The 11718-nt window shown below is 39.9% G+C and overlaps 1 long non-coding RNA gene across 1 annotated transcript; it reads right to left on the bottom strand.

The window, feature by feature from the left end:
* Positions 1–1493: 1493 nt before the first annotated feature.
* On the bottom strand, positions 1494–2874 carry LOC112185362. The gene is made up of 3 exons (XR_002930212.2): positions 2780–2874; positions 2255–2346; positions 1494–1638 (listed from the first exon to the last, which is right to left on the bottom strand). It is a non-coding gene; the product is annotated as an uncharacterized LOC112185362 (long non-coding RNA).
* Positions 2875–11718: the final 8844 nt, after the last annotated feature.

The following is an 11718-nucleotide window of genomic DNA, read 5'->3' on the forward strand; positions in this document are numbered from 1 at the left end:
ACAACATGAGAAACAGATCTCTTGATGATCACTCCTCAAGAAGTTGCCAGAGCAAAGGCAAAAAATTATCAATTTATGCACATTGGAGCAGTCCAAGTAGGCATAAAATTGCTTGTCCGAGAAGGCATAAACTGTTCAGTTCTGTGTTCTACAAGACAATAGACTAACAGATTTTCAAGCTAGTCTGTTAGGAACCCTTGAAGCATCTTTACGCAATCAAGTGGCATATTTCAATTGTTTCCCAAATTTTTCAATCAGCTTGAAAGATGCAGCCCACTGTCTAAGACTGAGAGTTAAGACAGACGGTATATCAATGAAAGAAAATATGCAAGAGCTTGCAATAGTATGCAGAATATATTATAAACTAATGAGTATCACAGTAGAGCCTAAGACAAGGATATCTAACATCCTAGATCTTACTACTGGATTTCTCACTAGTCAGAAGAACCATTCACAACAGATTCACAAGGTTACTTGGAATCACTACTACACAAAGTGAATCAGACAACAGTCAAAAGCCTGTTGTCTGAATGAAAATGGAGATGTTGTAAACTGGCGTGTTGTCTGATCTCCCCCATCAGACAACATTCTTTTTTAATTGTCTCTCTGGTCATTCACACAACATGTGTACCTAAATATGTGTTGTCTAAATTTACCAAATTTCGATTCATGACGGTAGTCTGTTGTCGGGTATGAACTCAGACAACAGCTTATTGTCGGGGTGTTGAGTGAAATTCACCAAGCACAACAATCTTTCCAAGCCTTTGTTGTCTGCTATATATTTTCAACGACAATATTGTATGAGACCTGATGTGTGAAGTAAACATCACACAAGCATTTTTGATTACCAAATGTTGTGTGAAATGTATTACAAATATCAATTTGCTCGATATGGTGTTGTCTCGGGTGAACCTCAGACTACACTTCCGATTACCTTATGTTGTCTGCATCTTATCTAAGATAACAATTATCTGGATTCCGGTGTTGTCTGAAATTTAATTCGTATGACAATCTCTTGGATGCATGTGTTGTACCAGATGAATTTCAGACCACACATTTTATTTTTCTTGTTGTTTGAATTAACGTTATATAACAAGTTTGAGGATGCTAATGTTGTCTGAATGTTATTTAAGATAACATTGACGTTGATGAATTTGTTGTCTTGAATGAACCTCAAACCATACTTTGCTGGACGCCAATGTTGTCTGAATAGCTTTAAGATGACAAGTTGCTAGATAAAAATGTTGTCTAAATTTTCCTCAGACAATATGTGTTATGTCTTTTTGGACTTGTGTTGTGTGATATTTTGCATTACAACAGCTACTAATCCTATATATGTTGTTGGAATCGAATTTGCCCAATTGATATGGAAATAGACTGATATGAAATTCGACGTTCCAATTTCATTTACCACATTCTCATACATCATTCTCACAAATGTTACCTTATCAATTCAAAGTACTAGCATCAACTCATGTCCAACCATATCTAAAGAACAAAGTCTCAACTGAACTAAATATATGGGTACCCAAGTACCAAGTACAATGCTTACATATGTCTTGACCACAAACTTTGTCCACTCATTTCTAACCACATCCATATCTTCTTGGGATATGCTTCTTTGCCTCTTCTTTCCCACTGAAACAAAAGGGTTTGCACTTAGTAATGGACAAAATTACAGAAAAGAATCTATAATTGTCATTGAGCATTATGTATTCTGGCCAACCTTGAAATTTTTTTGTAATTTGAGCATTACATATATGCCACTTAGTAAATGACAACCAAAATTTCAGTAACCATAATCCAAACAACAAACAGCAACCAAAATTAAATATATGGCATTCACCAAAACACATGCAAAACAACAGCAACCAAATTTTCGAGCAACCAAAATTTCAAGCATTTTGGACTTTCCTGACATAATCCAAGCAACCAACATCAACCAAAATGATATATATACATATTCACCAAAAGACATGTAAAACAATAGCAACCAAAATTTCAAGCATTCTGGACAACCTTGACATAATCCAAGCAACCAACAGCAACCAAAAGTCATTTTCACCCAAACATATGAAGCACAACAACAACCAAAATTTCAGTAACCATATTCCAAGCAAACTCCTATCATTTTTCGAATGCAGACAGAGTTTCGGGTTGAATTTCCATAGATCAAGGTTGATAACAAGGCAGATTACTATTTTATCATTTCAATATTGACATCATTCCAGAAATTTCCAATTAAATTTCTCACCTTTTCTCTTTGTACCAGAGAACCTACTTGAGCCAAAGCATGCCTCCAAATATCCCCAACCACTGGTTAGCAGACCAAACTGCACTTTCTCACTTCATTTCAAAGTCACATAGATAATAATGGCCTTATTAAGTAAGGTTCGGATACATCAACTATATCAGTTTAATAAAGGTAGAATAATTCTATGCATTGGTAGACTAACTTGACGTAATCTCAAAGTAGCTAAGCTAGTCTAATAGAGTTGGTCTACTAGATTCTTTTCAATTGAGTAATATAAGCTTCATTTCAATCACTCCACCCTTTAAAAGTACCTACAATGTGATACTAGCTAACACTAGGAAAGTGAAGTATATAGTTTTGACTATTACTCCGCAAAAGAAACTGATAAAGCGTAAAGTAGATGACAATCTGCATAATTGCTGTCTTTGACTAATAACTGATATAATCGACTCAAAACTCACCCCCCTATTTCACATTTTTGGTACAAGATACTTTTCATTGCGAAAATATAACTCAAGGCCAGACCTTTCATTGCAGGGCAGTACTATTCCTTTTGAAAGAAAGAGAGAACAAGGTCCGTATGTACAGAAAAGAGTTGGGTGTCCATGAAAAGATGCATAGCAATAAGGGAAAATATATATGTATATATATATATCAATGTTGCTCTTTCCAACAGAGTTGGATTGTAGTTGGCCATTGTGTTTTGAGACTTGATCTTCATTGTTAGCATAGCTAATTAAAGATATACTGCCCTATAACAACAATATAGAAGTTATTGCAAATATTGATGAAATGATATTGGGAACGAACATATTTCTGAATTTTATTACTACTCCTCTTTCTTATATCTGTATGTAATAGTATACAATTATGGACTGTCGTCTAGCAAAACCATAATAATCAAAACAACCAAATGGTACAAGTCATAACTCAAGAAACAAAACGTTGGACCAAGTAAGCAACCAAGAACTATAGAGCAATCAAAATTAAAGTAATGAGTAATAGGTACCCATAAATCAGAAGGTAAAGGCAAACAGCAGTCTATCTCCACTATGAATTTTTTTCAATCAAATACACACACATGCAAATACCTCAATTTAACTTTTCAATTTCATGAATGCCAAACAGGAAACGGGAACAAAATAAATAAACAGATCATCTCATGAAAGACTATAGGACTAAAGTAACTGTGTAATATGAAAAGAGGGGTTTTTGTTGTTTCCTTGCAATCAAACAGAAAGTTATTTTTTTCCACATTTTGATGCAATTATAATATATATATATATATATATATATATATAATATAAATACCAACCTGAGCACGTTTCTTTGCTTGAAGCTTTTTTTCCTGTTTTTTCTTGCGCTCCATAATGTTTGTAATCTCTTCCATTTCATTCAGTATTCTGTCATCATCATCCTCCCTATTCCCCTTTTCAACATCTGGGGCAGTAGTAACATCAGCTTTCTCGAAAAGAGATAAGACCCTTCTTATCTTCACCAGCCACCTAAATGACAAAACAAGCATGACCAATTAATATGTGTCACAAAACACGAAAGAAACACTGAAACATGCTGCATGTCCAGCATATGCATTACAATTCAAACTTTCTTTTTATTCTTTTTTCCAGTGCAATGAAGTCAGCGGCTGAAGATACTTTTCTCAAAATTGTGTTTCCATCTTCATACCTGCATATAGAACACAATCAAGCATCAACAATGACAAAAATCCACTTCTTTCGATTTAGTGACACCCGCAAAGTTCAATTCTGCACATAAGAACAACCCTATAAGGGTAACACTTTTAGGAACTCAAAACCTGTTTCACACACAAGGTCAGGAGCAGAGCATATTGATTGACTGATCAATGTTATGCTGCATTTCAAAAGCCCTTCTTGAAATTTTGTAAGCACCAACAATAATAAACAGGTCATTATATGATATTATAAAAACACATATCCACAAAGATATTAACAAAATTAAAATCAGAAAGTAAGTTTACCCGTCAAAAGTAAATTAAACTAGAGGTTTTCTAACAAAAGCTCAGTTATTCTTCTTACTCATTTACTAGCAGGTTAATACCCAACACAGCCCAGATCCAATTTTAAGTTTCTAACCTCCCCTCCCTAAATCAATGCACATACACAATCTGAATAATGAAACATAACGAACTAGCTTCATCCTGAACTAAATAGAGCTGGCAATACATAATTACAAATATGAGTTGAAAAGAAGCAAAGCTGATGACAACTTAAGAGCAACAAGCAGAAGCTTTTGATCCTAGTTAAAACAACCGAAATTGAAATGGAATTGCATATTAGAAAACAAGGTAGCTGAACACAGTTTTAGTAAAATCAAGCTTTGGTTCCACTTATATGAAGTCATGCAAAGATGGACTTTTGACTTAATTGCATCCCACTTGACCTTAGTTGACCTTTCCTTTTTTATGTTTACTGCTATCCCAAAGAAGAGACTAATTATACACAGCATAGTCTAAAATTGCATTCAATGACTCTTAAACATTTCTCTAAGTACACTCCTAAGTTTTCACAAGTCACCACCTAGTTGACAACACCAAAACACTTAAAAGAACTGCTCACAAGCTGAAAGTGTAGCCAAGTGATAGAAATTCTCGATCTATTACGCACTACCAATCTTGACAAGACTTAACTATAAGCATTAACTACAATCTTGCAGCAGCCCCACTCATTCAATAGAGGGCAAATAAATGTGCCAGACAAAACAAAACTTGCTCAAACAAATAAATGTGCCCACAACAATTTGGATCTTAGGATATGGCATAACTCAATTGAAAGGTTTTGAGGGATGGATTCCAAATGAGCCTTGGATCCATTGCAGATCTGTACTAAATGTGTTTTAAAATATAACTCTTTAAACAAATTCAAATGCAGGTTCTGAGTCCACAAGTTGCATACAAGTCTCATGATACTTATATTTCCACTAACATCCAGAAAATAAGCCAGACCACTCAGAAAGTTCTCTAATTTCATCTTTCTTAAATCAAAAACAAAACGTGAAGCAAGACACAGTTCCATTTTCTCTATAAAAGTCCAACCAAGTGCAAAACCAAAATCAGAAAAAGAAGATGAAGACAGACCAGAGGAGAAGAAGAGAGACAATTACCCTGAACAAGAACTGGAGTCTTTACCCTTGGACCTCCCGAACACTACCCAATTCACGTTTTGCAGAAAAGCTAAACAAAGCAATATCGTTCAAAGTTATAACTAGAACAAGCTGAAAATTTTCAAACCCTAATCAAACAAAGGCCCTATTAAAGAGTGATATAGTACCTGTAGACTAATCAATTCTCTAGCTCGACCGGAGCTGAGGCGGTCTTGAGCTTCTGCGACTTCGAGCTGAGGCGGCGGAGAGAGTAAACTATTGGACCAAGTAGAGACTTCGAGCTGGGCAGGCGGAGAGAGAGAGTAAGAGCGACAGTGAGAGGTGAGAGCGAGAGTGAGAGAGATTGGGACTGAGAGTAAGAGCGAGAGTGTATCGATTTCACTCTTGATAGGCTGGTGAGATGGTGAGAGCGAAAGGGAGGGAGAATGACCTAATTTTTTTCAACTAAGGAGGGAAGTTTTTTGTTTTGATACAACTAAGGGAGGGAATTGAGCAGATACGGATTTGTGTTTTGGCTAGAAAATAAATGTAAATTAAATTTTTTTGTTTTTTCTGATTTCTCAGACAACATATGTCCTAGTAAGTGTTGTCCTAAAGTTGTCAATTTCACCAAATTCCAATTGATTACAATGTGTTGGCTGAGTTTGAGAATAGACGACAAATATAACTAATATGTCGTCTGACTAACTCAGACGACACCAAAATGTCGTATGTCGTCTGTTATGTGTCGTGTGATTCACTTTGTGTAGTAGTGAATGAAGTAACTTTTCCCATTGAATGGAAATTATCTAGTCCAAAGAAACCACCAGAAAGTGCCAAAGTAGCAATATATGAAAGCAGAAATACTGGAGACATCAGTGTAAAATTTGACGATCACAGAAAAAGTGACGTATGTCCTGAAAATGTCAGGATAAACAAAAATCATCTCAGAAGATGCTACAGCACTAGAGAAGCTAGTGTTAGTAGTACCAAATTCACTGTTGAAGAACCAACAGATCCTATTACTGAAGAAGAATTAGAAGCTGATCAAAATAGACCAGCAAATATACTTAGAGCAAAAAAACTCTATGAGGAAGCAGAATCTTGCGAAAATACTGAACGATTAGAACAAGTAATCGAAGAAATGAAAATTTTCAAAACAGAAAAGGTAAGAAAAATCCTTCCTTATAAAGATATAGAAATGGAAGACGGAGAAAGCTCCAATTCCAAAACTTTCATCATTAGAGAAAAAGGAAAACTGAAAGCTCCTACAGGCAGAAAAGGAGAAAGAAATTCACAAAGATTTGTCCCAGAAGACAATATGCCTAGGGTGCCAATCACAAACTATGGTATATGGCTAAATCTAGACAAAGCTTTAGACAAGAGAAAAACTCTTGATCAATGGGTAGATAGTCTCATGATGGCTTCTTCTCTTACTCATGGAAAGTTCGAAGCACCATATGTTCAGGTGTACTATGAAACTACTCTCATTGAGAAGCGAAAAAGTACTATTTATCTTTTCAAAAGACTACCAGAGGAAGAAACTGGCTTGAAGAAAACAAAAATTTTAAATCTCCGTATGATTTTGCAGTATCCCTATATGAACAATTCTGTGGAGATCTTTCAAATTTGAGCGAAAAGGCTAAAGAAATGGCCAAATCAAATATCCTTGCTCTCAAAATCTGTGACATGAGCTATTTTGAAGAATACTTGAATGAATTTCAAGAATACTACTATACAATAGGGGAACTATAAAATGTCAATCTAGTAAACCTGTTACACAGAAAACTTCCTGAACCATGGAGAACAGCTGTAAGAGAAAGCATAGCTGAAAAACCAATTGAAAGATTTTCGGTTGGAGGAATTGCCGACAGAATCAGGCAATTACTAAAAGAGTAATGCAAAGCAAATCCTAGAGACACAATGGCTAAGAAACAGCTCAAAGGAGTAGAAAACTTCTGCTACGAAATACTGGATATTCCTACCAAATGGGGATGCCATGAATCCAAATTCTGAAAGAAAAAAGAAAAATATTACTAAAAAAGGTATAGAAAGAGTAATAAGAAAAAATATTGGAAATTTAAGAAAAGTTCCAACTTCAAAAAACAATAGGATGAAGATCCGAAAAAGAAATTCTTCAAGAAAAAGAAGAATCGTCAAACGAACCATCAGAAATAACAACCTGGCAAAAAAGCTTGCAGATGTTGGTTATGTAAAGCTGAAGGGCACTATGCCAATGAATGCCCAAAAAAGGGTAAAAGATCTACTAAAGCTCTATTTGAAGAATAGGAGCCCATAATAGAAACAACAAATATGAAAGGCTACGAAATAGCCTATTCTGATGAAGAAGATGATGACAGGTCAGTTTACTCTGCCTAGTCTAAAGAAAAAAAATCAGCTGATTCTGAAACAGATTCTGAGGTAGAATACTTAGAATTTAGACAGATGAATGTTCTAAAAGTCAAAAACTGGGAAGAAAGCAAAACAGAAGCAATTATGTCTTCATATCAGGTGAACCTTGGTACATTCATTTGTGACTACTGTTTATGTCATGAAAAAAATGGACATCCTATGTATTGTAAAGAGTAAAAAAAGACTTATCACAAAGAATGCTTCATAGCTGAAGCAAGAACAAAAACCAAGAACGGCCTTATCACCCAATTGGAAGAACAAGAATGTACTTACACGTACTTACATGAGCATTTGCCAAGCATAATTAGCTATAATGAGCCACGCTCATGCTACCGCCAGTGGTACTAATTTCCGCCAGCCGGGTGACCTACAGAAACACAGCCAAGCAAGCTACCGCCTGAGCCTCGGCTCACCCCCAGATCACCGCCAACGGGCCTCCACGCGCCGCGTCAAGATGGCATCAGAAGCTCCAGAAGCTGGGAACTGAAGCACATCAGTCCCACATCGAAAACATGGAAGATATCAACCTCTTCCGCATCTATAAAAGGTTTTCTCCTCTCTCCTCATTAATTACGCATTTACTACTCACCTATTGTTACTCTGTCAATATAAATACAGTGATTAACTTAGACATCGGAGAAGAGAAGACCGCCTAACGCGGTCTCCCTCTGACGCCCTTTGTATTTCACTTGATAGGTAGCGGAAGTCATCACGTCATTTGAGTAGCGGTCCGCCCATCAGACTAGCGTTAGTAAAGATTAGGCTAACGCCCAATCTCAAACATTAATATTGGCGCAGTCTGTGGGAACCCTTGAACAAAAGGCCATCGCACCACAACCACCATGGCTAACGGCAGAGGGAGAAATGTTGAGGAGCAAGCAGATGAATCTGCCAACCCACATCCCACCAAACCCGCGGCTAACGTTAACCCAGCGGTTAACGTTAACCGAGCACTATTCAACACTCCGGTCAATCCTAGCATGGAACCTGAAGGCTCATCCCAGGTACCACTGACCCAAACTGTAGCGGAGGCACGACCATCCAATAGTCGCTCACCAGGGCGGGATCTCGCCGCTATGTATGAGCTGGTACTGGCGAACCTCCACAAGGCGAATAGAGAGCGCGAACAAGAGCACAAAGAGAAGGTCGAGGCCCAAAAGCAAGTGACCACGCTGATGTCAAAATTCGACGAGCTGAAAAGGGCGTTGGAAGCAAATGCTAACCCAGCGCAGAGTAAGCAATCGTGGAGTACCAGACGTAGTAAACCCAATACTGGCGGATTGGTACCCGTAACAATCATACAGATGCAGGTACCAATTGACCCACCAGAACTATTGGGCCCCTGCCCCGCCTAATGATGGAGCAAGAGGCGGAGTCGCAACCGAACACCAATCTCCCGGTGGCTAGGCCTAGAACTGACGGTAATCCACCTGTCCCTAGGGGAGAGGTGGCCCAGCGGAATCTCCAGGGGGACCCGTTGGTGATGCAATCGCCCTAATCCTGGAAAGGATGCAGTAATTAGAGTAAAGGCTAATCTGAGCGGAGACAAGCACCCCAGTGCCAATTCCAAACCCGCTATTTGCGTCCAGGCCAGGACTATTCACTGAGAGAATCTTGCAGGCCGTCAAACCAACACACGATAAGACACCAAAGATGTCACATTACAGCGGCATGATGGACCCCTTCATCCACATAGTCACCTTCAAAAAAGTCACTAATGACAAGGGATTTGATGACCCCACCCTCTACCACTTGTTCAGTGAAATGTTGGATAGTGAGGCAATGAGCTGGTTCTTTGAATGCCCGCCGGGATCTATAAACTCATTCCACGCACTATCACACGCTTGTCTCTCTTGATTCATCGTACTGTCCGCAGGACACCACAATACTACTCAACTATTCAACGTCAAGCAAGGCACAGAGGAAACACTGAAGGCATTCGTCACTAGGTGGCGTGGGTCAGCATCCGAGTGCCGCGATCTTGACAAAACAATGACATTGGCAACCTTCAAGCAAAGATTCCTAAAGGGACCATTTCTCTATCATCTCAATTACAATCATCCAAATATAGCGTACGACCACGTCATGAGCGAGGCAGTCATCCATGCACAGGCAGAATTCATCACATATGGAGAAACCCTACCATCACCTCCAGCACCGGAAAAATCCACTCAGCCCTCCTCCAGCCATCAGGAGACCGCTAATAAAACCTCTGCTGCGCCGCCCACTAACAAGAAGAGAGAGTAGCAACAAGGCAACTACCAGAGCAAGCGGTAGAAAGACCAGCATTACAACAAGAGCAACCGCTATTCCCATGGGGATAACCGTAACAAACAGACGGAGTCCAACCAGTGGTACGCAGTGTTCGCGGTCCTCACAGCCTCGTATGGGGAGATATATGACCAATGCAAGGACCATATCCCGCCACCACCCCAAAGAAAATACCCCAAGGTGGGGAAGCCCAGGAATACCTGCAAGTGGTGCAAATACCACGAGGACAGCGGTCACAACATCAACAACTGCAATACTGTCAAAACCGCTGTTGAGACTTTGTACCGTGATGGCAAGATGGAGCAATTCATGGTGCACCAACCTCCACCCGTGGTGGCCAACATCGAACCCATACGTCGCATCAATACTATTGATGGCAGTGCTCCAATCACCAGCATGTCTCACAGGGCAAGAAAGCGCTATGCAAGCGCTAACCATCCCAAAGAAGTCTGCAACATCCGCTACGAAAGATCCGCCAAGCTCCAAAAGTCTGGTTGGGAACCAGTTGCCTTCTCAGAGGAGGAAGAACACGGGGTGCACTTACCCTACGACGACCCATTCATGATCGACGCCATGCTCGATAAGTGGTCAATAGGATGGTTGACAGCGGATCAGCTGTCAATTTCATCTTCAATGGCTGCTACAACCAACTCCAGCGGAACAAAACATTGCTTCAAGATCATGAGCCCCTGCACAACTTCTCCGACGATGTCACACAGCCGCTAGGTTCTGATTTCATGTGCCTAGTCATCGGCACCAGCCCATGTACGGCGGAAATTCATACAGAGTTCATTGTGGTCTACTGTTTCAGTTCGTACAACACCATCATTGGGTGACTGACACTCAACAAACTTAAGTGCATCATCGCTGGTTACATGCTCCTCATGAAGTTCCCCACGCCCAACGGCACAGGCTGTGTGAGAGGAAGCCAACAGCTGGCATGGGAGTGCAATTCAATGACTGTGGCACGGTCGATGCCCCACCACGAAATCCTAACAGTAGGAAACCATGCACCAGCACCAAGCATTTTTTAGGACCCTCGGGATGACGAGGAGAAATATGTCCAAAAAGAGCCTGTCAACCCAGAAACATCTTTGAGGGTTATCATCATCTCCGACGCGCACCCTGAGCGGACGATCTGCATCGACTCTCAGCTGGCCCCAGAAGTAGCGGCGAAACTCACACAATTCCTACATGACAACGCCGCCGTCTTTGCATGGTCCTACGCTGATATGCTCGACATCTCCCCTAAGATCATCACACATAAGTTGAGCATCAAACCATCCTTTTACCTTGTCAAACAGCGGCGAAGGGCCTTCGATAAAGAAAGATATCGTGCTATAGGGGAAGAGGTCGCCAAGATCCACAGCATCGGATTTATCCGCTAGGTCAATTATCCTCGATGGATCTCCAACCTGGTCATGGTCTAGAAATCTAGCAGAAAGTGGCGAATGTGCATAGACTACAAGGCTCTTAATAAGGCATGTCCTAAGGATAGCTCCCCGCTACCTCGCATTGATCAACTGGTCGATGCAACCGCTAGACACGAGTTACTCAGTATGATGGACGCCTTCTCCGGCTATAACCAGATCAAGATGCACCCCGGTGACCAAGAATGCTCTACCTTCACCACCGACAAGGGCCTTTACTATTACAATGTC

Source organism: Rosa chinensis, chromosome 2 (genome assembly GCF_002994745.2).
Source record: "Rosa chinensis cultivar Old Blush chromosome 2, RchiOBHm-V2, whole genome shotgun sequence".
NCBI lineage: Eukaryota > Viridiplantae > Streptophyta > Magnoliopsida > Rosales > Rosaceae > Rosa > Rosa chinensis.